The sequence below is a fragment of the Rhamphochromis sp. 'chilingali' genome (assembly GCF_963969265.1).
Source record: "Rhamphochromis sp. 'chilingali' genome assembly, chromosome: 3".
NCBI classification, from domain to species: Eukaryota; Metazoa; Chordata; class Actinopteri; order Cichliformes; family Cichlidae; genus Rhamphochromis; species Rhamphochromis sp. 'chilingali'.
The window spans coordinates 23,310,100-23,330,907 of NC_137931.1; positions in this window are offsets into that span (position 1 = coordinate 23,310,100).

Here is a 20,808-nt window from a genome sequence, read left to right on the forward strand (position 1 = left end):
AGTGAAAGCTGGAGGTCGCCACCTAATGAAGTCAAAAGATCATCTGCAAAGATGAGCCTGCAACACCTGGCTAAGCTCTCAGTTGAACGGTATTGTGTTGTTAATTCCATCAGCAAGGAAAATGCCAAAAATCTACAGTCTGGTAAGTAATGAACCAAAAAGAAAATTCTCCAGTTTGTGACCCAGCTACAGGGGAGGAAGGGCACAAGTCATTGTACTCCAAGCGCCAAATCGATCATTTCTATTGAAAGCTCAAGTACATTTTCACAGTGTACAGGCTGTGAGCTGACCTGCTGCTCTTTGTGGATGTACACAACTTAATTGAACCAGATGTTTTGTGAGTGGTCATAGCTGATTTCCATCCCCTACACCAGCAGTCCCCAGGCCCGCCCGGGAGTCGTTTGATACTGGGCTGCGAGAGCTGAGGCTCAGGTGTGAAATTTACGGTTTTCAGGATTTTTATCGGTTTTTATCGTTATTTCTTTTAATCATTTTTCTCGTGAATTCGGTTTCCCCGGGTCTTTCCTAGGGATGGGTATCATTTAGGTTTTATCCGATACCGGTGCCAAACCGGTACTTTTGAAACGGTGCCGGTGCTTAAACGGTGCTCAAACTGGTGCTTAAAGAATGAAGAACACAAAATTGGTCCAAAAACCTCTCATGTTTAACTGTTTTCCACTTTTTCTTTGGTCATTTTAGTCTTTTTGGCCAGGGTGAAGGGAGTATCTGCCATCAAACAAGAAGACAGCCGCATCTACGCCGTAGATGCCGTAACTACGACGGTGTTTGCTAGTTCACCTTACATGCATTAATTTAATAACGTGGTTAGCCTACTCAACGTAAAGTATACACGAACAACATTAAGCTACTCACCAGAGAAGAAAGGCTGCTGCTGCATCATCATCTGCCATCATTTCTGCTACACTGGCAGGGCTAGGGGCCAGGACTGTACTCTTCGGGTTTTTGGGGGATGTTGCTAACTCCGGGTCCGAAAACAGGCAACCCACCCGCAGTAGATGTGCTCGTGTGAGGTCTCGCAGCAAGCTATCAAATACGGCGCATTTTTCGGCTTTAAAAAAAAACGGTATGCGTTGCCAGGTGTTTCATCGGATTTGAGGTGTTACCTCCTTTGACAGTATCACAGTATCACCTTAAAGCACTTGTTGCAGGCTGCTGAGTTTGCATATTTTGCTGTGAAGTACAGCCAGACTTTTGAGCGCTTCGCCTTGGGCATTTTTAATCTGTAGATCTGCTCTAAAAGAACGTACGTACCTGGACCCGCCTACTATCCTCGGAAACCGAAAAAAAGCACCGAAATAAAGCACCGAAATGTGCGCTGCTTTTTGGTCTGGTTACTACCGTTTATGTCAGAACCAGTGCCATCATGGCACCGGATACTGGTACCCATCCCTAGTCTTTCCCAATGTGTTATGGATAAATCTTCTTTTTTTTGCTACCGGAACTGGTTTTATTTTGTTGTATTTTTCCGCGACACCTTAAAGGTCGGTCCATGAAAATATTGTCATACATAAACCAGTCTGTGCCACAAAAAAGGTTGGGGATCGCTGCCCTACACTGAAAGTACACTGTTTACGCTGTCTATATATCAGACACTATACAGTTAGTATGAAGGTGGAATAGATCTCACCATCATCAGCTAAAATTGATATGAATTTCTGCTACACTTGAACTCATGAAACCACAGCCACCTTGCACCAGTCACACACTGTTCTTTACTTCATACCCATCACAGTACAACAATCTAACCTGTTTATCCTGCATTAACCTGCAGAGGATTTTCATGCAACCTTTAAATAACACAGTTAGTCTACCTCAGTTTCTTTTGCAGCATGTTTCATGAAATGAAAAAACATAATGTCACATGTACAGACCCGATATCTGATTTTAAAAATGAGGACTTGCATGTAAGCTTTAAATGAGCAGTCCTTACCTTTAAGTCTAACCTCTCCTCTTCCTCTCCTGTCTTTATCTTTCTTCATCTCTAAGTGACGTTAGCTCTTTCTTTTCTCTCCCTGTGAAAAACAGCAGCCGGACCTTAAGCTAGTAACACACTGTAAGACAAACTTCACACAAGCAGTTTGTGTGTTTGCTGATGTTTGTTGAGCTGATTGAAATGTTGCATTTGAAATTACCTGCCAGAACATATTCCTCCTTTTATGCTTGCTCCTCTTCAGTGGGGCTAGCTTGATGCTAAAGTACCGCGAACACAACTTACAGACACCAGCAGTCCTTCCAGTGTTGTGGCAAAAAAAATGAATAAATGAATAAAAACACAGAGCCACACTAATCCCTGACTCGATAGTCATAGTCAGGGGTTAGACTGTTTAGACTGTTAATTGGTTCAATATGCATTAAAGCAAAAGTAACGAAAATGTAGGAAGTAGAAAGTTGTCCGGGAAAAAAAACTACTAGATAGTACAGATACCTGAATATTCTACTGAAGTATAGTAACAAACTATTTGTACTTTGTTACTTCCCACCTCTGGGTTCATGGATGTAGTGAAGGAAGACATGCAGATTGGTAGTAATCCCTAAAGGGAAAAAAAAACGTTGGTGATTCCCATATGGAAAAGAAATAGTAAAAACTTATATGTGATTACTCATTAAAGTGGCCACTTTCTCATTACTTTCATACATTGTTTTAGTAAGTATCCAAAACATACAAGTTTCATTATATAATTTTTCAAGGGATCTTATATCCAGTGTTGGGTAAGTTACTTTAAAATAGTAACTTAGTTACATTACTAGTTACTTCTCTCAAAAGTAACTCAGTTACTTCAAGTTACTCGTTACTTTCAAGGTAACTAGTTACTAGGGAAAGTAACTTTGGTTTTACTCAGAATTCTCTTGTTAATGTGTTTCTTCCATAACTTTGCCAGTCTTCTAGCTTGCTTACTTGCCACAAGTGCACTGTGCCACCTACCAATAGAAAGGAAAAGATAATGTGCATATTTCCACGAGAGAAATCCCACGCCTGGACCGTCATTGACTGCTGCCATGATTCTAGCCTACGTCACAGCGTCATGTGCGCTTTTTACATCCAACACAAAAACTGCAATCGTGGTGCTTTCAATTGTGCTCAGAACTCGGAAATTCTGCCTTCTGAATAGGAAGATGTAGGCAACACCAGACTGCAGATGAGCTGCATACATGGCTGGACTGGGACAGAAAATTGGCCCGGGCATTTTGACTAGAGACCGCCCACCATTATAGGAAAAATCATAAAGCCTTTGAATGAAAACAAACACTGTTGTGACAGTGATGTACACTGTTCTGATGGTATATATGCTTCAATCTATCAATCGTTTGTTGTAAGATTCAGATAATTATTCTTTAAAAGCTAGACATTTTAAATGAGAATAAGAAAGAAAAGTATTTCTTTGTGCCCCCCTTTCCCTGTTAATGCCCTATCTGGCCCCCCCTGGCAAAACTTTGCTAGATCCGCACCTGCACAGTTACCAGCTGTCAGCTACCTAAAAAAGGATCCTGGTTTTATTTGTCTCTCAGAAACAGTTCATAACTTCCCTTCAACTCATTCATGTCACCTAAAAGGTAAACCTGTTTCTCCATCACAGCTCTGATGATCCAGTAAGGACATCTCCTGGTTTCATCTTCATGTTTCCCTCTCACCAGATAACCAAACCATATCATGACCAGCAGGTTTACAGCTGTGGCTCCAGCAAACATCAGCTGATACTAGAAATTAATATTAAATAAATTCTAACAACAGCTGATCAAGCTTAAACCTGCTGCTGTTGTTTAGCGCGACATCCGCTGGTTTCCTCTTTCGGCGCAAAGTGGGCGATAAATAAACAAGAGAGAAAAGCCAATCAGCTGATCATTGATCAGTTTCATGATTGAAGTAGAAACGGGAGAGGGAGGGGGGAGAATGAAAGAAGAGGCAGCTGTGCAGCAAAGACACAGAATAACTCCAGCTTGGTGCCTTTTTCATTGTAGCTGAATTACGGGACAAACTGTTCCTTTTCACCTCAATAAGAAACGCGTAATATTTTCTCTGAATACCAGACGGGACGGTTGGCAACTCTAATAACTTATGAACAAAATAAAGTTCAACATCATTAACTTCATAGCACCACCCAGCTGTATAGAAACTCCGTCATGCTAGCTAGCACGCAGTACGGAAAAAGTCAGAATAACGAAAATAAACTCCACCTAAACTTGGTTCATATCTGACCCAGAGAGACTGCAGGTCATAACTTCTTACCTGAAGTTCAGTTCACACTTGGACCGGCGGCCGCCTCGGGTCTCTTTTCCTTCTGCGTCCCCTTTCCTTCATCCACCTGCTGGCCTCCACCACTTGCTAATGTTACTGAATCTGTGGAAGCTCCGCGATAGCCACCACACGAAGTAACGAGTAACGAGCCTATCTAAATCCCAGTAACGACTAACACGTTCCTGATTTTGGCATAATAACTAGTTACCGTGCTCGTTACCACAATAATAACGTAGTTACTGTAACGTGTTACTTAATAACGCGTTAGTCCCAACACTACTTATATCTGTTTTCACTCTTATATGCTTTTCATACAAGTTTCACACAAGACAGATACAAACTTTATAAGATTTATATATATCTTTTCCATATGGGTTAAGGGAAGCACTCTGATAACATTTCAGTCCTCAATAGCGTATTGCAGTGCTGAATGTTTTCTTGTCCTGTGGTTGATTGAGTCTTTCAGTGTGCATCATGTCCCATCATCTCCTCAGATTTTCAATCAGATCCACACTTGTTGTCTTCATCGTGGTGGTGATGCATCTAAGCTGCACTTTGTTTCCTGTTTGACTGTTGTGCTAAAGATCTGAGGGTTAAAACACACACTAACATTTTCTCCAAGGTTTCCACCACTTGATCTTTGACGGGTGCATTTTTACTGACAGTAGAAAAATGTCGTACCACTTTGAAACTTCCAAGTTAAACTCACCATTTTTCCACCAGTCGTCAGCATTGCTAACCTCTGCTTCAGAAAACATGACTCTCAGCTTTCTATTTGACCTATTGATGGATAATTCTGTTTTTCTTTCCAGTGTACTCGCCCACAGGGTCTTTCTTTACAGGTCATACACTTCGAAAATCGACATCTGATGGAGGCTTTAAAGACAAATTCACCTTCCAGCAGATGTAGGTTTTTAAGTTTAATTTCAGCATTCACTGGCTTTTGTGCTGCATAAAGCCAGAAATTATAGATTCAATTAGCACAACTGGACAAGAAAGGAAAAGAGGACAAGTTGAATAAAAATTTCAAATGTTACTGAACTTACTGTTCAGAGCAGCTTTGAATTTAAAAAAAAAAACTAAACTAAAGGAGCTACAGTAAGGTTACCAGTGTCCTGGAGATGTACGCCCCCTCTGACAACCACCAGCTGGCTCCTTGGCACCCTCACTGACCTCATGATCTCCAGGTCTGAGCTCTGATGGTTCACCTACTACTGTACTTGTCAAGTTCACACGTTTCACACGTGTAGACCCTCCCTTATTACATACATGATCATTTCAGGGTCACAGGTACACCATCAGGGCACTAAGTCTTGTGCTTTCACTCTAATTTTCTCCAATAAAACCTGTTTCTGGAGCTTTTAAATTGCTGTAAAGATGGGTGATCAAACAATAGCTGGGAGGATTTTAACCTTTGCCAAAAGGTATAAAGTACAATTGAAATCTAAGCAGATCAAAGACTAGGATGTTGTCCATAATTTGTTGTTTCCGAGTAAATCTCCCTAATCTATCATGGTAACATAACGCTGCTATCATCACAGCAGGAGGGAAGTGGGGAAAAAGAGATGAAGAACATTTCCATGTCCATAATTACAATATGCTATTGTGCACATTGTCAGAGGTTTTGGAAGATGGAGGGTGGAGGAAATGATCGCAATCATTATGCTATAGCTTGGATACAAAAGTATAATTTACAGCTGTGGTATAAATACAAGATTTAACTGCGAATTATTATGCACATTTAAGAGTACGACTCTCTGCGGTGGCTGATTGTCTTGCAGAGACGTGTCGGCTGCTCGGCTTTTCTGCAGATGGTCTGACTCAGATTTTTCAGTTAACTTCAAAATAATTACCTGTCACACAAATGCCCAAAAGGCCCCAGGGGCAGTTTAACACTCTCAGCACATATCATTTTTCTCTTAAGCCACCACACAGCGTTAAAATTAATGCTGCTGCCCAGACAACCTTTTGACCTCTGACCTTCCAATTGTCTTGTTGCTTTTCAAAGGGTAAACAGAGACAGAAGACGGCCTGTCTGTGAACCTAATGGTCTGTCTCTGTGTCTACGTATCTGACTGAGGACCAGCTTACTGATGTGTTGTCGTTTGTTTCCATACAGTTTTATGTTTTTTGTCAATTTTTGTTACAAAACTTCGGTCAGGACCACTTTAGGTTTAAATAAAACCATAGAAATAAAAAATAAAAGCCATTTAACCCAGTTTATATTTGACATAGTTTATATCTGGTGTTTGTGTTCAGCAGCAGCAGACTGCTGTGTGGAAGAGAGCAGCTGTCAGGGAGTGTGGGTTGCAGTGGGTTGCAAAGTGTCTCGCAGTCGCAGCAGCAAATTAAATATCTAGCTATTGTGAAGGGTGAATTTATGTGTGGTAGAGACAATAAATACAACCGGACCTCTTTTTTTTTTTGGGGGGGGGGGGGGGGGGGGGGGGGTCCTTCTGAAGGCATTTCACTTCTCATCCAAATGGCTTGTTTACTTTTAAAAGTTGTTGTTACCTCCTAAGTGAGGCGAGGAAGGAAGTGATTGCGGTTTCATGTGGCTAAAATGAGCTTCCTCTAAAGGGTGTCAGAGCACTCAGTAGTCAGTTTAGGTATTTTTTGGGTGAGGTGTTTTGTCCAGCTGGGAGGACAAAGACACATTAGAGTGATTATGTCTCTTGGTTGGCTTGGGAATGTTTTAGTGTCCGGAAGAGCTAGAGGAGGTGGGTGGGGAAAGCGACTCACAACTTGGACCTGGATATGCAGCAAGAAGATGGATGGATGCCATCTTGGAGGTGTTCCTGAGGGTTGCTGGCCCACCTTGTCATCATGTGAGTTATTAAGGGTCTAGTAACTGGAAGGTCAGTGGTCTGATCCACTCCAGCCTGCATGTCAAAGTATTCTTAAGCAAGATATTAAACCCCAAGTTACCTCTCGACATATCCGCTGGAGTGTGAATTTGTGAGTGTGAGGTTAAAAGTGTTCAGGCATAGAAAATATTGTGTAACTGAGTCTTTTAGTAAGAAAATTTAAATATATATGAATACCAGTCTACTGAGGGTCGCGTGGGCCAAGGTGTGAATGACTTTTGACTGTCACAGCTGACTGATAGTTGGCGTCACTGCTTCGCTTCAGTGAGGGTTCGGTATTTATTAAATCTGGGACTCCCCATTTGCTGAAGAAGCCTTTTTAATGAGAAGCGACAATCTTCAAGAACCTGCAAAAAGAAGTTAAGCAGTCTTCAACTCAAGCAGCTTGAATAACTGAGAACCTATACAGCAGCGGTCCCCAACCCCCGGACCTCAGACCGGTACCGGGCCGTGAGTCGTTTGGTACCGGCCCGCGAGAGTAGAGGCTCAGGTGTGCAATGTATAGTTTTCAGGGTTTTTATCGGTTTTCAGCGTTATTTTGTTATCGTTTTTATCGTTAACTCGGTTTTCCTTGGTCTTTTCACGTGTGTTATGAATAAATTTTCTTTTTTTTGGTACCGGTACTAGTTTTATTTTGTTGTATTTATCCGCGACGCCTTAAAGGCGGTCCGTGGCGCAAAAAAGGTCGGGGACTGCTGCTATACAATATATTGCTGTCATATATATTATATTCAGTATTTTGTATTACATACACTTTTGATAGTATTTTATACTGTACACACTATTTACAAATGGATAGTTATTTATTGACCCACCCTAAAGCCTATTTACTATCCTAGCTTTATTTTGGATGCTTTCATTATTTTACTTTGCGCACAGAAATAAAATAATTTCACAAAAACTTAAAGATAAAATACCAGGATCTTTGGGTCGTACACATCTTCCTTCTTTCTCCAAACATAAACAAACAGATCCTTTTTAACCTCCTGACATCCACCAGTTACTTGCAACATAATTGGGGTTCAGGTCAAATGCATTCCCAGAAACTAGAAGACTCCCGCCCATTGTGGCCAGCTGTTTATTAGGCAGCTTGTTTTGTGGTCAATGTGTCAGAGCCATATAGACAGGTGGATGTTATATTAACCACAACCCTAAATTAGTCATCAACAACCTATTAGTTGCTAAAAGGATAGTTACTTCATCTATAGCCAAGCTGACACAGGGTAAGAGTAGAATTTAGCGGGATGTGTCCTTTTTCTAGTTTTCACTGCTGTACTTTTAACATGTAGCCAAAGAAGAAATTGTTTACGGCTCAGTTTTGCTGGCGATTATTGCTGCAGTAAAAGGAAAAGGAAATAAAAAGTAGAAGAACATAAAAAAAAATGTTTAAATACATGAAAACAAATATGGGGGAATATATTTCACAGTTCAATGTGTCTGATGCTAAATGAAATATAGAGTAAGTGGGTGAGAACAAATGAAAAGTACAAACAAATAGCACTGGCAAAATCCAAGCACTAAAGAGCTGCAGCAGCGTAAGTACTCTCATTTCTTATTTTCAGAAATCTACACCACTTTCCTCCTCCGCCACCAAATTTTCACCAAATATAGCAACAAAATAATGTACAATAACACACTTGTAAGATGGTATGAGCTGCTGGAGTTCAGACATATATAGAGCCATGTTAATGTGGGGGGGGTATTACAGTTTATCAACCTGCCTGTGCATCTGCCAATCAAACCAGCTGTCTGTCAGCCTGTCAACAAGCAGAGATAAAGAGAGAAACTTGTTCTCAGAATAGAATCAGCTGTTCTCTGTACTGTCGGATGCTCCTGCTCTCCGGAGAAAGCGTTTCTCATCTGACATCTCCGTGGATAAGACCAAGATTTCCTATTGGGTGTAAGGGAGTGATGGAGTGAACGGCTCAATGAGAGGGACAAGGGGGGAGGCCTGAACAAAGCTTTGTCCACTCGCACCCTCTCTGTGGATCACAGTGTGACGACCCCACTTTCCCAGACTGTGAAAGTCACCCTCTGGTGTTTAGGTTAAAGAAATCCAGGAGAGGAAATTAATTTTGTCGTAACTCGTTTAACCTTTCAGCGTGCCCCTGGGTAGCCAGGAGGCAACGAGAAGTGAGGTTGGATGTGATAACAGCTATCTGGTGACTGCTTATGGTCTGCAGCTCGTCAGTCTTCAGCATCACAAAGACTGCTCAGAGGTCACTTGAGATACATTTAAAGGCTCTAACCCAGGATTTTATTCATAATTACGCCAAAATTAAAAGTACATTTGTGTCAGAGTCTCTTGGAAACTGGAATCAGTTTGACCAGTGCACTTCACAACATGATTATCATGCATACTTACATTAAAGTGACCACATTTTTTTTTGCAATTACACTTGGAAAAACAGTGATTTGAGACTATAGTTGACCAGGTGCAACAAACTTGCAATCTTGTTGCCTTTGAAATGGTCGCTTTGAACACAAGGACCACTCGCAGTTAGCTGCCATCTACAACTTCGGCTTTGGCGCATCAAGTGTTAATAAAAAGTCCGTCTGCAATCAGTTTGGGTCAAGCTGGCAATCACATGCTGTCTGTTTGTGATAATACAGACATTGACTGTGAAAAATAGGCAAAAATTACAAATCTGATGCCATCTTTGCAAATCTACATACACAGAAATTCACATTAATGACTTAGATTCAACGTCCAGTCAGAACCTTATAGGTCTAACGGGATTTCATCCAAAATCAGTGACGTGTTTGCTGCAGGACGATGATTTAAAATGACATAGGTGCTCAGCAACCTTGCTTTAATATTTATAACAAGAATACAACCAACTGGCAAGCAGCTGCCAATCAACTGCAAAGACATGAATTCTGCTTGCATTTATAAATGAGGCGGTAATTATTTAACCTTCACCAATATGTCTGAGTAATTGCAGTCAGACAATTGTTACTTTTCTTAAAAGTAACAAGTACGTTACAGCATTTGGCAAAAGCCTAACAGTGGTCACCAAAATGATATTTTTCCTAGCTGAAAGGAAGTGCTGTCCTATTCTTACTCTTTTCTTCTAACAAAAAAACAAAAAACAGATTTACCCATAAAATGTAACAGTCTGCTTGTCTCAGCGATGGGAAGTACAGCCCCACATGCTTGCTAGAGTGACTGTAGATTATTCTTGGTTAACTCTACCCACCTTGGAAACAGTTGGCAACACTGGCTCCGATCCAGCAAGAGGAGAAATTCATACCATTTTTTCCCTGTCTTAACGTTTGTGGTTCTTTTTCTGTTTACTGCGGTAGTTATGATGATTTAAAGTGGAACCAACTTTAGTTTCATGTGAATAAGTGCATATAAAATCTGCACTGAGACTTTAGATGGGGCATATCAGCGCAAACACCTCATACTAGCTGTCAGCACGAGCACGGTGGTGGAGGGGTGATGATTTCGGCACCTTGCAGTCACTGAGTCAGCCATGAACTCATCTGTATGCCAAATTACTCTAGAGTCAAATGTGAGACATCTGTCCAACAGATAAAGCTTTCACCAAACTGGGTCATGCAACAGGACAATGATCCCAACCACAGCAGCAAATCTACAACAGAAGAACAAAAAAGAAAAGAATCAAAGTGTTATTATGGCCCAGTCAAAGTCCAGATGTGGCACGGTAAGAGAGCTATGCATGAACAAATTCTCACAAACCTCACTGAACTGAAGCAGATTTATAAATCAGAATGGGCCAAAATTCCTCCACGACAAAACAAGAAACCAATAAAGTCACACAGAAAAAGATTGTTTCAAGTTATTGCTCCTAAAAGTGTTTTTCTACAAGCTGCTTTTAGCTTCCAAAGGACTGGAAAAACTTTTTGTCACAGGACTGTAGAAAGCTCCAGATTTGTCGTCACTGATGTTTCTGAGCCCTGACACACAACAGTAGGTAAGCAAATACGATGCGATTGCTCCCATGAGCCGGTGCATCCATGCATCACGGCACACGGCATAAAGATAAATGTTTCCCGACATCTTTACTCAGTTTCAACTTGTTGCCACATGTCAGCGGTGTCTTCCTGCCACTGGAAATGACTTCCTGTCTCTTATGGATTTATAGTCGCTTAGCAGATGTGAACATCTGGCTGCACAGGAGTTAGCAAGTGAATTTATGGGAGCGCATCTATAGCATTTGCAGCAGATTTTTATCCCTGTGTTTTGTTAGCGGGACATGAAAAGGAAAAAGCGGGAGTAAACAGAAAGAACTGATAGGATCCAGATTAAAAAGCCCGAGGTTGTTATAGGTAATGAACCTACACTGTGTGTGTGCAGCTATTGTCGCCTATAATTGCAGTGATGTTCTTCAGCAGCCGAGAAATGCCAAAGAGGACCCCTCAAACAAAAACACCTGCCTCGGCTGTCGTTTCTCTACAATATTTCCTTCCTGGCAATCCCCTGCCTCTCTGCCTTTCACACACTCCCCCCCTCCTCCTCCTGCCAAGGGTCCATGAGCGAATATTTTTGTATTTTTTTATAGAAAACAGAAGAAGAAGTGCCAGTTGGGAGACAAAAGGAGAAAGTGGTGACATTATGATGTGCCCGTGATGTTAATTAAAAGAGGAGAATGAGTCCATTCAGCAGCGTTTTACCGATCCCTGAACAATAACCTTTTGTGTTAAAGAGAAATGTGATCTATACCAACCCTGTAAGAGGTTTACATTAAACCCAGCAAGCTGTACAATGAAATGTCACTCTCCTGCCATCTCTGCAAGGATTCAGGCTCACGCAGTGACGTGTTTATGTGAGGTGAAGCGTTAACGCTGCGTTTCATTTTATTTCCTTTGCTTGTCACTTAAGCATTTTGTTATTGGTACTGTATATCACACCGCTCTATGTTTTCTTGTCATTTAGGTCTCCGTTATCCAATTCAGCTTTGTCTTTGCTTGTCATCTTTTTTGAAGGAGATGAAGAGGGGTCTTTTGTTTTTTAAATATAAAGGCCCTTAGAGTTTGTTTTATTTCATGTCAAGAAAATTTATATTTTTGATGTACTATATCACTGAGCATGTAAATACTATAAGCCAATCAAGCGTTCGGATGCTGGTGGATGTCAGGCGTGCATTCTGTCAGTTTCTATCTTGTTGTCAGAGGCAGGATGAATGCATTAAGACGACTTCTGTACGCTGCTTTCATCAGATTCCTCTCTTTGAGACATGTGGAGGTACAAAAAATACACCGAAAAGCTCATCAGCCCATAAACACATCAAGTCATTAAGAGAAGTCTCGAACTTCTTGGCATTGTTCGACCTTTTTTGGGAAAGCTTCCAGGGGGTGGAAATCTGTTTCCGCAGGCTCGGTAATGTTCAGATGTGGTGATTCAGAGGGACATGAAAGGTATTTCACTCGCTCATGCTGTTCATGAGTCCACTTGCCAGCGTGAGTGGGGGCATTATTTTGAAATATGAAAATTTCATGAATGAAAAGCTCTTGCACCACGGGGTGTACCTAAGGAAATGGCCTCTTACTCCTTATTATTTCACCATGTGGAGGAATTACTGGGCTTATGACTCCCACAAGATTGCTACGATACATTTAAAGACCAGGCTGCACATTTAACTGTTACAACAATCTGCTGCAGGCATATATGACTTTCTTAGAATGGCAGCAGGGAGACAATTTAGGTCAAGAGGACTACCACTTTGGTCCAAATGAAATAGTGTAAAGCTACACTGAATTCACACCAAAGCACATAAAAGGCGTCTCAAGTCCTGGATTTTTGTTGCTGCAAAAAACATTTGAGAAAAATAACTAATCTTATGAACTGCCTTGACATAGTGAAGAATATCTAAGGTATCCTTCACAGACTGCTCAGCGACCCCAATGCAACCTCCGGTTATGAGGATCAAAGCCGACTATAGATCGCCAGGTTGCAATTCTTATTGATGGAAACAACAGCTGCAGATCCATCATGTAAGTCTCTCATTCCACCACATACCAATGGTGTATTGGATTGAGATCTGGTGACTGTGAAGTCATTCTCATTGTCATGTTTAAGAAATTCGTTTGAGATGATCTTAGCTTTGTGACACGGCGTGTTATCAGAAGATGGTACACTGTGGTCATATAGGAATGGACATCGTCAGCAACAACACTGTTCATTGGTGTTTAACTAATGCTTCGTTGGTACTAAGCGGCCCAAAGTGTGCTAAGAATCAGAGCTGTTTTAATTAATTGTCACATGAAATCAGCAAGATGCTCCAAAGACTCTTTAAAGGCTTAATGTTTAATGTAATAGAGCCAGTGATCCAGATCTTAGTTACTCTCTAGTCCTTGGGTGGTTTCCTGTCCACAAACAACAGGAACATCTAAACACAGTGGAGCTCAGAGCACAGCTCAGGAGCTGAACCAACTGAACAATATGCAGTATGTTTGGGTTCACTGCGTGCAGCCCCAGTGGCCTAATGGATAAGGCACTGGCCTCCTAAGCCAGGGATTGTGGGTTCGAGTCCCATCTGGGGTGCCTTTCAGCAGAGTGGCGCAGCGGAAGCGTGCTGGGCCCATAACCCAGAGGTCGATGGATCAAAACCATCCTCTGCTAACACTTTTAGACAGCTGGTTGAACCCTGAGTAATGGGCCTCAAGTGTGCCGAGAAAATCATCACACCAACATAAACAGCACAATGGCTTCATGCTTTTTATGCCACCTCATGTTGTAGCCAATTTAGTTTACATGTCCACTGTTTTAATCGAGTACCCGAACAGTTGTACCTAATAAAGTGTGCATCTCTCTAGCTGACCATGCTTATTCTCCGCCCCTTACCTGTTTGATAGATGTAGGTACTTTTACACCTTTAACATCAATGAAATTTTTTTTATCAATTAGGTGGATTGGCCCCACCGGACGAATCACAGTGATTAATAATTCTGATTAGATGCCGATATTGTGATTAACAACATTTTTTTCCTCTATCATTTAAAAGATTTTCACTTTTCAGATGAAACATCTCAACCTCCACGAGACAACTTGTTTTTTTGTTGTTCTTTTTTCTTGAGGATTAAGTTTCCATCAGTCACTCTTGGTGACTTTGGATTCACATTTCTGTGGCGTTTCATGTTGTCACAACTTTTCACTCTGTTCCCTTTGTGGCGCTTTATTATTGCGGTTTTGTCTCGCAGTACAAAGACTGTATGGATTCTTTGATATGTCAGCGATGCAAATACAATGATGGCTTGAAATGACAAGAAACAGAAAGGAGCTCATACTCTGACAGCAGAACTAGGCCAATTTATATAGCAAATGATTGGTGCCATTCGTTTTAGCGCGCACGGAAGCAGTTGTTCACTTATACGGCGAGCAAAATATTAACAGTGTGTTCATAAGTAATTAGTCTGAACTCTAACCTTTCTTCCTTTCAGCACCCAGTCTGCTGGCTGTCTCTCTAACTCGCTGTAAGAAAACGAGCAGCTTGTTTCAGCCTCAACAACCCCTGAAACAGTCGCCATAAAGTAAACACACTAGAAATCTTATAAAATTGTGGATGAGGTGATGACTATGGGACATTTAACCATATTTTAGTACATTTAATAAACAGATAAACAATTAAATTACAGAAAGTTCCCTTTTTTTATACTGTTTCCTTAAAAATGTATGTTTTTTTTTAATGGTGGCTTTACAGTAAAAATTGACTTGCATTTCTCTTCTTTTTCTTATATTGAAATATTTCATGAATTAAAAGGGTATTTAAAGTTATTTACACTGACAAAAAGGGAAGTTTTACTGGTGTGGGCCACAATGTAAAATGAGTTTGACATCTCAGCTGTGGAGGAAAGCGAGGTGTAGGAGTTGGAAAGAGTGGAAAGGGCGGAGGGATCATCCAATGCAGCGACCTCGGTTGATCGTGCGAGCGGAGGGGAAAGTCTTTGAGTTAAGTTTTAATTTTTACTGAAAAAATCTCAGTTCTCTGACTAACAGACTTGCCAAATCTCAGCCAAAGTTCTGGTCTAACCTTGACCACGTTTCGTTTTCCAAACTTTTGCTGCTCGGATCGCTCATGGGTGTCCTCCCACTGTGTACTTGTACTTGTGCAACAAGACGGATGCAGAAAGAAGAGAATCGTAAGTGCATCCTAAGCGGTCCAGGGCTCCGCAGGCCTGTGCAAACCTGTAGGTGGTGATGAACAATTACTTAGACACACTCTGTTTGTTTTCCTCTGGAGGGAAAGAGGTTGGAGTGCATTTTTCTTTCATACAAAAACATAAAACTGCTCTCTGTTTTGGCCCTTTAGGATACCGTAGGTAAACAAAATTTGTAATATTTACTCGGCTGCAGTCACCCGGGTACTTGTGTCGGCAGTGGCTCCAGCTTGTTGCAGCATCGGGTACATCTGAGCGGTCTGCAGGATCTGAGGCATCACTGGGGAGGCTGTGCTGGCACGGATGAGGAAACGGGAGAAGGAAAGTGGGAAAGGAGGGGGTATAAAGGGAATCGATGCAAAGCTCCTTTTAAACTCAGTTCCCAGGCTGTGCAGCTGCTAGCAATTACCTGAGAAGGAGAGAGGAAAGACTGTGAAGTAACCCAGCGCTGAAGGCCTCTCCTCAGCTCACGCCCGGAGGCTCACTAATTACTTCACCAAAAACCCTGAATATCTGTCAGAACCAATCAGAGGCCGCCAGGAAATAGGAACATGGAGAGGCATTCATTTGTTTGTGAGGCAAACACTCGCCAAGATACTAAGAATCTGTGTTTATTAATGCATGTGTACAGGTTGCTCCCTGGAAAATATTGCCTCCCGCTCTGAGGAGGGACATTTTCATCCACACAGACGCAGCTTAGCATGGAGTTAAGCAAAGGGTAGAAAGTAGAGTCGGAAACATGAGGTGCTTGCTCTATAGGAGAATCGTCATTTCTGCATCCTTACTCTTCCCTCCTTCCCCCAACACCTTCCTTCATCTTCTTTGGATTGGCTAGGGAGCCTGACTGTCCCCCTCCCACTCCACCACCACCACCCTCTGCCATATGCTCAACGCCGTTAGTCTTTTAGAACCACTTTGTCACTCTCCCGAGTTTAGGAGGTAGACTTTGAAAGTGATGTCGCGGGATGCAAAACACCCGGGGAAGGTGGGCCAGCACCAGACAATGATTAATACGGCTTTCAGCGATCTCCTTGAAGGAAACTGAGGCGTCATTGCGTCGCTGCAGAATTACTTCAGCTTAGAAGGGAGGTGTGGGTAGGAGTGGTGGTGGGGCGGAGGGGTAGCTGCATCATAGTTCTTTGAATCGCCGTATATGGATGTTTTTTAATTAAAATGTTTAGAGAAAAACACATTATTCACAACCTTGAATTGCAAGGGCGAAACATACTTTATGCATCAGGGAGGAGGAAAGTGTTGAGACTTTGTCACATTCATGAAAGCCTCATCTTGATTTCCATGCCGCTCCTCCAAGGTTGAGCAGGTTGTTGTCGCCCCCCTCCCCCCCACCTCCTTCCTGTTCCAAGTTCTAAAATGATAAATGATAAATTAGCGCACATTTCTCATACCTTTCATCTGCTAAGATGTCGGGACGCACCGAGAAACAAATGCTGGAGATTTTAAACGTTAGAGAGAGGCTTTCTTTCTCCCTTTGGGGAGTGCTGATGTGTGCTTTTGCATGAATGGAGCCCAAAGGGAGTTTGCAGAGCTCGAGGTGGCAGGAAGAGCAGGAGCTGGTCATTTCCAACGTGAAGCCACAGGATCGTGTTTTCTCAGGGGCCGCTAATACGCGCTGGCATAGTGAGTGACTCTCCTAGATGAAGGTCTAATTAAGACTAATAGAAGACGATGATGGAGGTCTGCTCGGGGAGCCGTGACACTCACACCTCCTGTGGGTGTTACTTGGCTTTCTTCAAGGTACACTTATACACAGCATGAAAGTGTTGTGCCATATCACAGAAGCCCACTGAGGAAGCTATTTACCTGTCACTAATTCTTGCTTGTTGCTGAGTAGTAAGATGCATGGTGCTGTGCAAAAGTGTTGAGCCATCCTGCATTCCTTTATGTTGTTTTGGAAAAACATACATAAGGCCTGGGGCCCAGAATCTGCCTGACAACGATTCCTATCCAGCCGACTGGAGGACTGGAAAATGTGAAGGAGCACGGTGGGTCAGACGTAGGGCTACACGATTAATCGTTAGAAAATCGCGATCTCAATTCATACTTATGTGCGATCTCATTTCCAAATGACAACGATTTAAAAAAAAAAAAAAGACGACGGCGATTGTACCGCATTTTGATCCGGGACGTACTCTGCATGAAAACAAGCGCTCACTCTTCCTGCTCAACAAATGACAAGGGCGGAGCCTTATACCACGTGATACAGAAGCTGTGCCGTGTGATGCTAAAATTAGCAGGGAAAAAACAATGGAGAGCACGTCAGGGATGACGAGAAAGTGACAGGAGTAAATCCGTCCCGGTCAACCACCCAAACATCAATAACGGGATCCTTATACAGCGCTTCCCTATACACGTCGAACTCCCGCAGGCACAAAGAAATTACGGAGGCTATTACTTATCACCTGACAAAAGATATGGCTCCCATCAACACTGTGCAAAACGAGGGATTTAGGAAAATGCAACCACAAAACGTGAGACATTTGTTGTTTTATGTTTATTTATTGTGTTCATGTTCAGTCTCAACTGTTACGAAGTTGATGTCGACATGTCGACGTTTTGTCACGTCCCGCGGCGTTCCTGAGGAACGCGAAAGGAGACCTTCGGCGTTCTTATGGTACGCGGCGGGTTATGACTGGGATCCAGTGCAATGACGCTCCCGCGGTAATAGACGTTCCAGCCCTGTATTCCAGCCCTAAACCTAACCTTATCCCTAGCCCTGACCTTTAATGATGTTAAATAGCGTGTTTCTAAGCGATTTGAAGAAAAAGAGCGAACATGTGTAGATTCAGTCCAGAGGGTTCTCATATTTCCTCTTTTTTCCGAGGTCGTCATTTAGGAACGTGGTGGGTAGCCGAAAACGTAATATGGTGACGATTTGTCACCTAGCGTAAAATGTTACGCTTTGGGAGTGAGAACGGGTTGGCAGTTAATAAGTGCAATAAATATTTATACTGGAAAAGAAAATCGCTAGAAAATCGTCATCTCAATTCTAAGCCAAAAAATCGTGATTCTCATTTTATGCAAAATCGTGCAGCCCTAGTCAGACGGCTTTGTTTATTGTTGTTTTTTTTTTTACAGTGAGTCTGAACAAAAAAAAGTTAATTTTCTTTATGTTTTATAACTTTTTCTGTGATTTTCCACGTTTATTTCTTACCGTTTAAGCCCAAACAGTCATGCTAATCTACTACACCAACGTGTCTTTATCATATGGAAAAACTGAGACACGCTGTTGAAATTGCATTGTTAAAAATCCCTCTGGGATTAAATGTTCAGTTTTATTTCTCTTTATTGAGAGAAAGGGGAACTTTCACTAGTCGGGGCCACTTGAGCGAGTTATTTGTGGCCTACGATGTAAAATGAATGAATGATAAATAGTCCTCATTACTCGTTGGGTGGCTTTAAAGGTGCATTGTTGATTTAGTCTTCCTCTCACTAGGCCGCTGCTGAAACATTTATTCAGTAGCAAAGTGAGCGAGGATCAGATTGCACATATTTGGTAGAAAGCAGAATATCAACACTGTGAAGAAAGTTCAACTGAGAGCAGCTCACTGGGGAACTCAGATGATTTTGTTGTTTTTTGATAAAAAATGTGAAAAATAAAAACATAAAATGAAAAAGAGAAACGTTCCACTAAGACTGTGTTCAAACTTTGACTGTGCATATATCCAGCTCTATGATCTGATGGACATCTTTACAGATTTAGGTAGCAATCACTAACTGTTCACTTTATAAGTTTACGAATGTCTAGGTTCTTGTTAACACAGATATCCAATCAGCCTATCGCCTTGCAGCAACTCAGTGCATTTAAGCATGATGAAGAGAGCCTGCTGAAGTTTAAACAGAGCATGAGGACAGGGAAGAAAGGGGATTTAAGACTGTGGAAATGCGCTCACCATGTCTCATCAGGATACAGCCATGTTCTAGCAGTGAGTGCATTTATAAACAGTTTCCTTTGCAATAATGACAGAAAGCTGGCTGTCTAAAAGTGCTAGCAGGAGATGGCTCAGCACACTTGTGATGCCCACGCTGCTAGAAATCACGCCAGATGGGACTCGAACCCACGAGCTTGAGCTTAGGAGGCTAGTGCCTTATCCATTAGGCCACTGGGGGTGCACTCAGTGTGCTGCATATTATTCAGTCTACAGCTGATCCATTGTGACCTGCAGCAGAATGAGGAAAATGTCTATTCAGCTCCTGAGCTTTGCTCTGGGCTCCACTTTGTTTGAGTGGTGTTTCTGTTGTTCGTGGAGACTCATGAAACCAGACGAGGACCAGAGAGTAACTAAGATGTGGATCACTGGCTCTGGTTACATTAAACATTAAGTCTTTAAAGAGTCTTTAAAGGATCTTTCAGAATTTATACCACAAAGAACAAAGACAGCTCCGAAGGAAAAAGTGGGGTCTGACCCTTTACTAGAAAAGTATAGTGCACAGTATAAAATATTGAATAATATAAGTAAGTATAAAATACTATCACAGCACAAATCAAAATGGGGAAAATGTAGTTCACACACAGTCTATTGAGTTTGAACTCTATTATTCTTAATTTTTACAAACTCTTTAAACCTTCGACTTGCCTGTAAGCTGATTTCTGCTGTTATGATCCCGGTCACACCCACTCCTGTCATATTTCTTCTGTCCCAGCTCCCATTTTTTTTAAAATAAAGAAGCTGCAGTGGTCAGTTTGAGGGGGGGAAATGTGACAGTGATATAATGAGCTATGAATACTCGCATTTATCCACTAATAAGTGAGATAATTTAGAAATGAGTGCTGAGTAATGACGTTATGATTGTGGTGGGGACACAGAAACAAAGGAAGTGCTCTCACTCAGTCATTCCCTTCCTCCAGCACACACACACACACACACACACACACACACACATTCATGTACAAAGAGTCATTTGCACACTCAATAAAACTACTGTTCTTCCATATCGCAATTTATCCGAACAAATTAGAGGCTGCGAGCATCCCACAGATGAAATCTCAGTTAGTATCTACCATGCAAATTAAAGCAACGTGGCCCATACTCCATTACACATATCATTATAAACCCCTTTGCCCCACTTCAAAACCCCCGCTACCAATGATCAATCTCACCATGTTGGGGTATAAAATGCAAAGCTGTGAATTAACAAGCAGGCGTGACAGGCTGATTATTGATTTAATGTCAGCGCCTGGACGGCACATACATCTCTGAGGCGCAGCACACTATTAAAATGTCCTAACTAGGGTAATTGCATTAGACACCTTTTTATACCACTTTGTAGGGCTAATCGGCATGTAATAAGGAGAGAGATGAGACAGGAGCCCAGCGATTCGTCGAGACAGCGGCCACGTGATGTCATGTCTGGAGGCGGAAGGTAAAGCAGGAAAGAGGGAAGAATAAAAGAAGTAGAAGGGAACGATCGGGGCTTTAATCTGTGCAGGGTTACAGATTTCTTGCCACTACAGTAGGAAAGGTTAGAACAGAGGTCAAAGGTTAAACAGAGACACGTCAATGTTGGTCTTTGGACTGACCTGATTAAAAACAACTACATTTT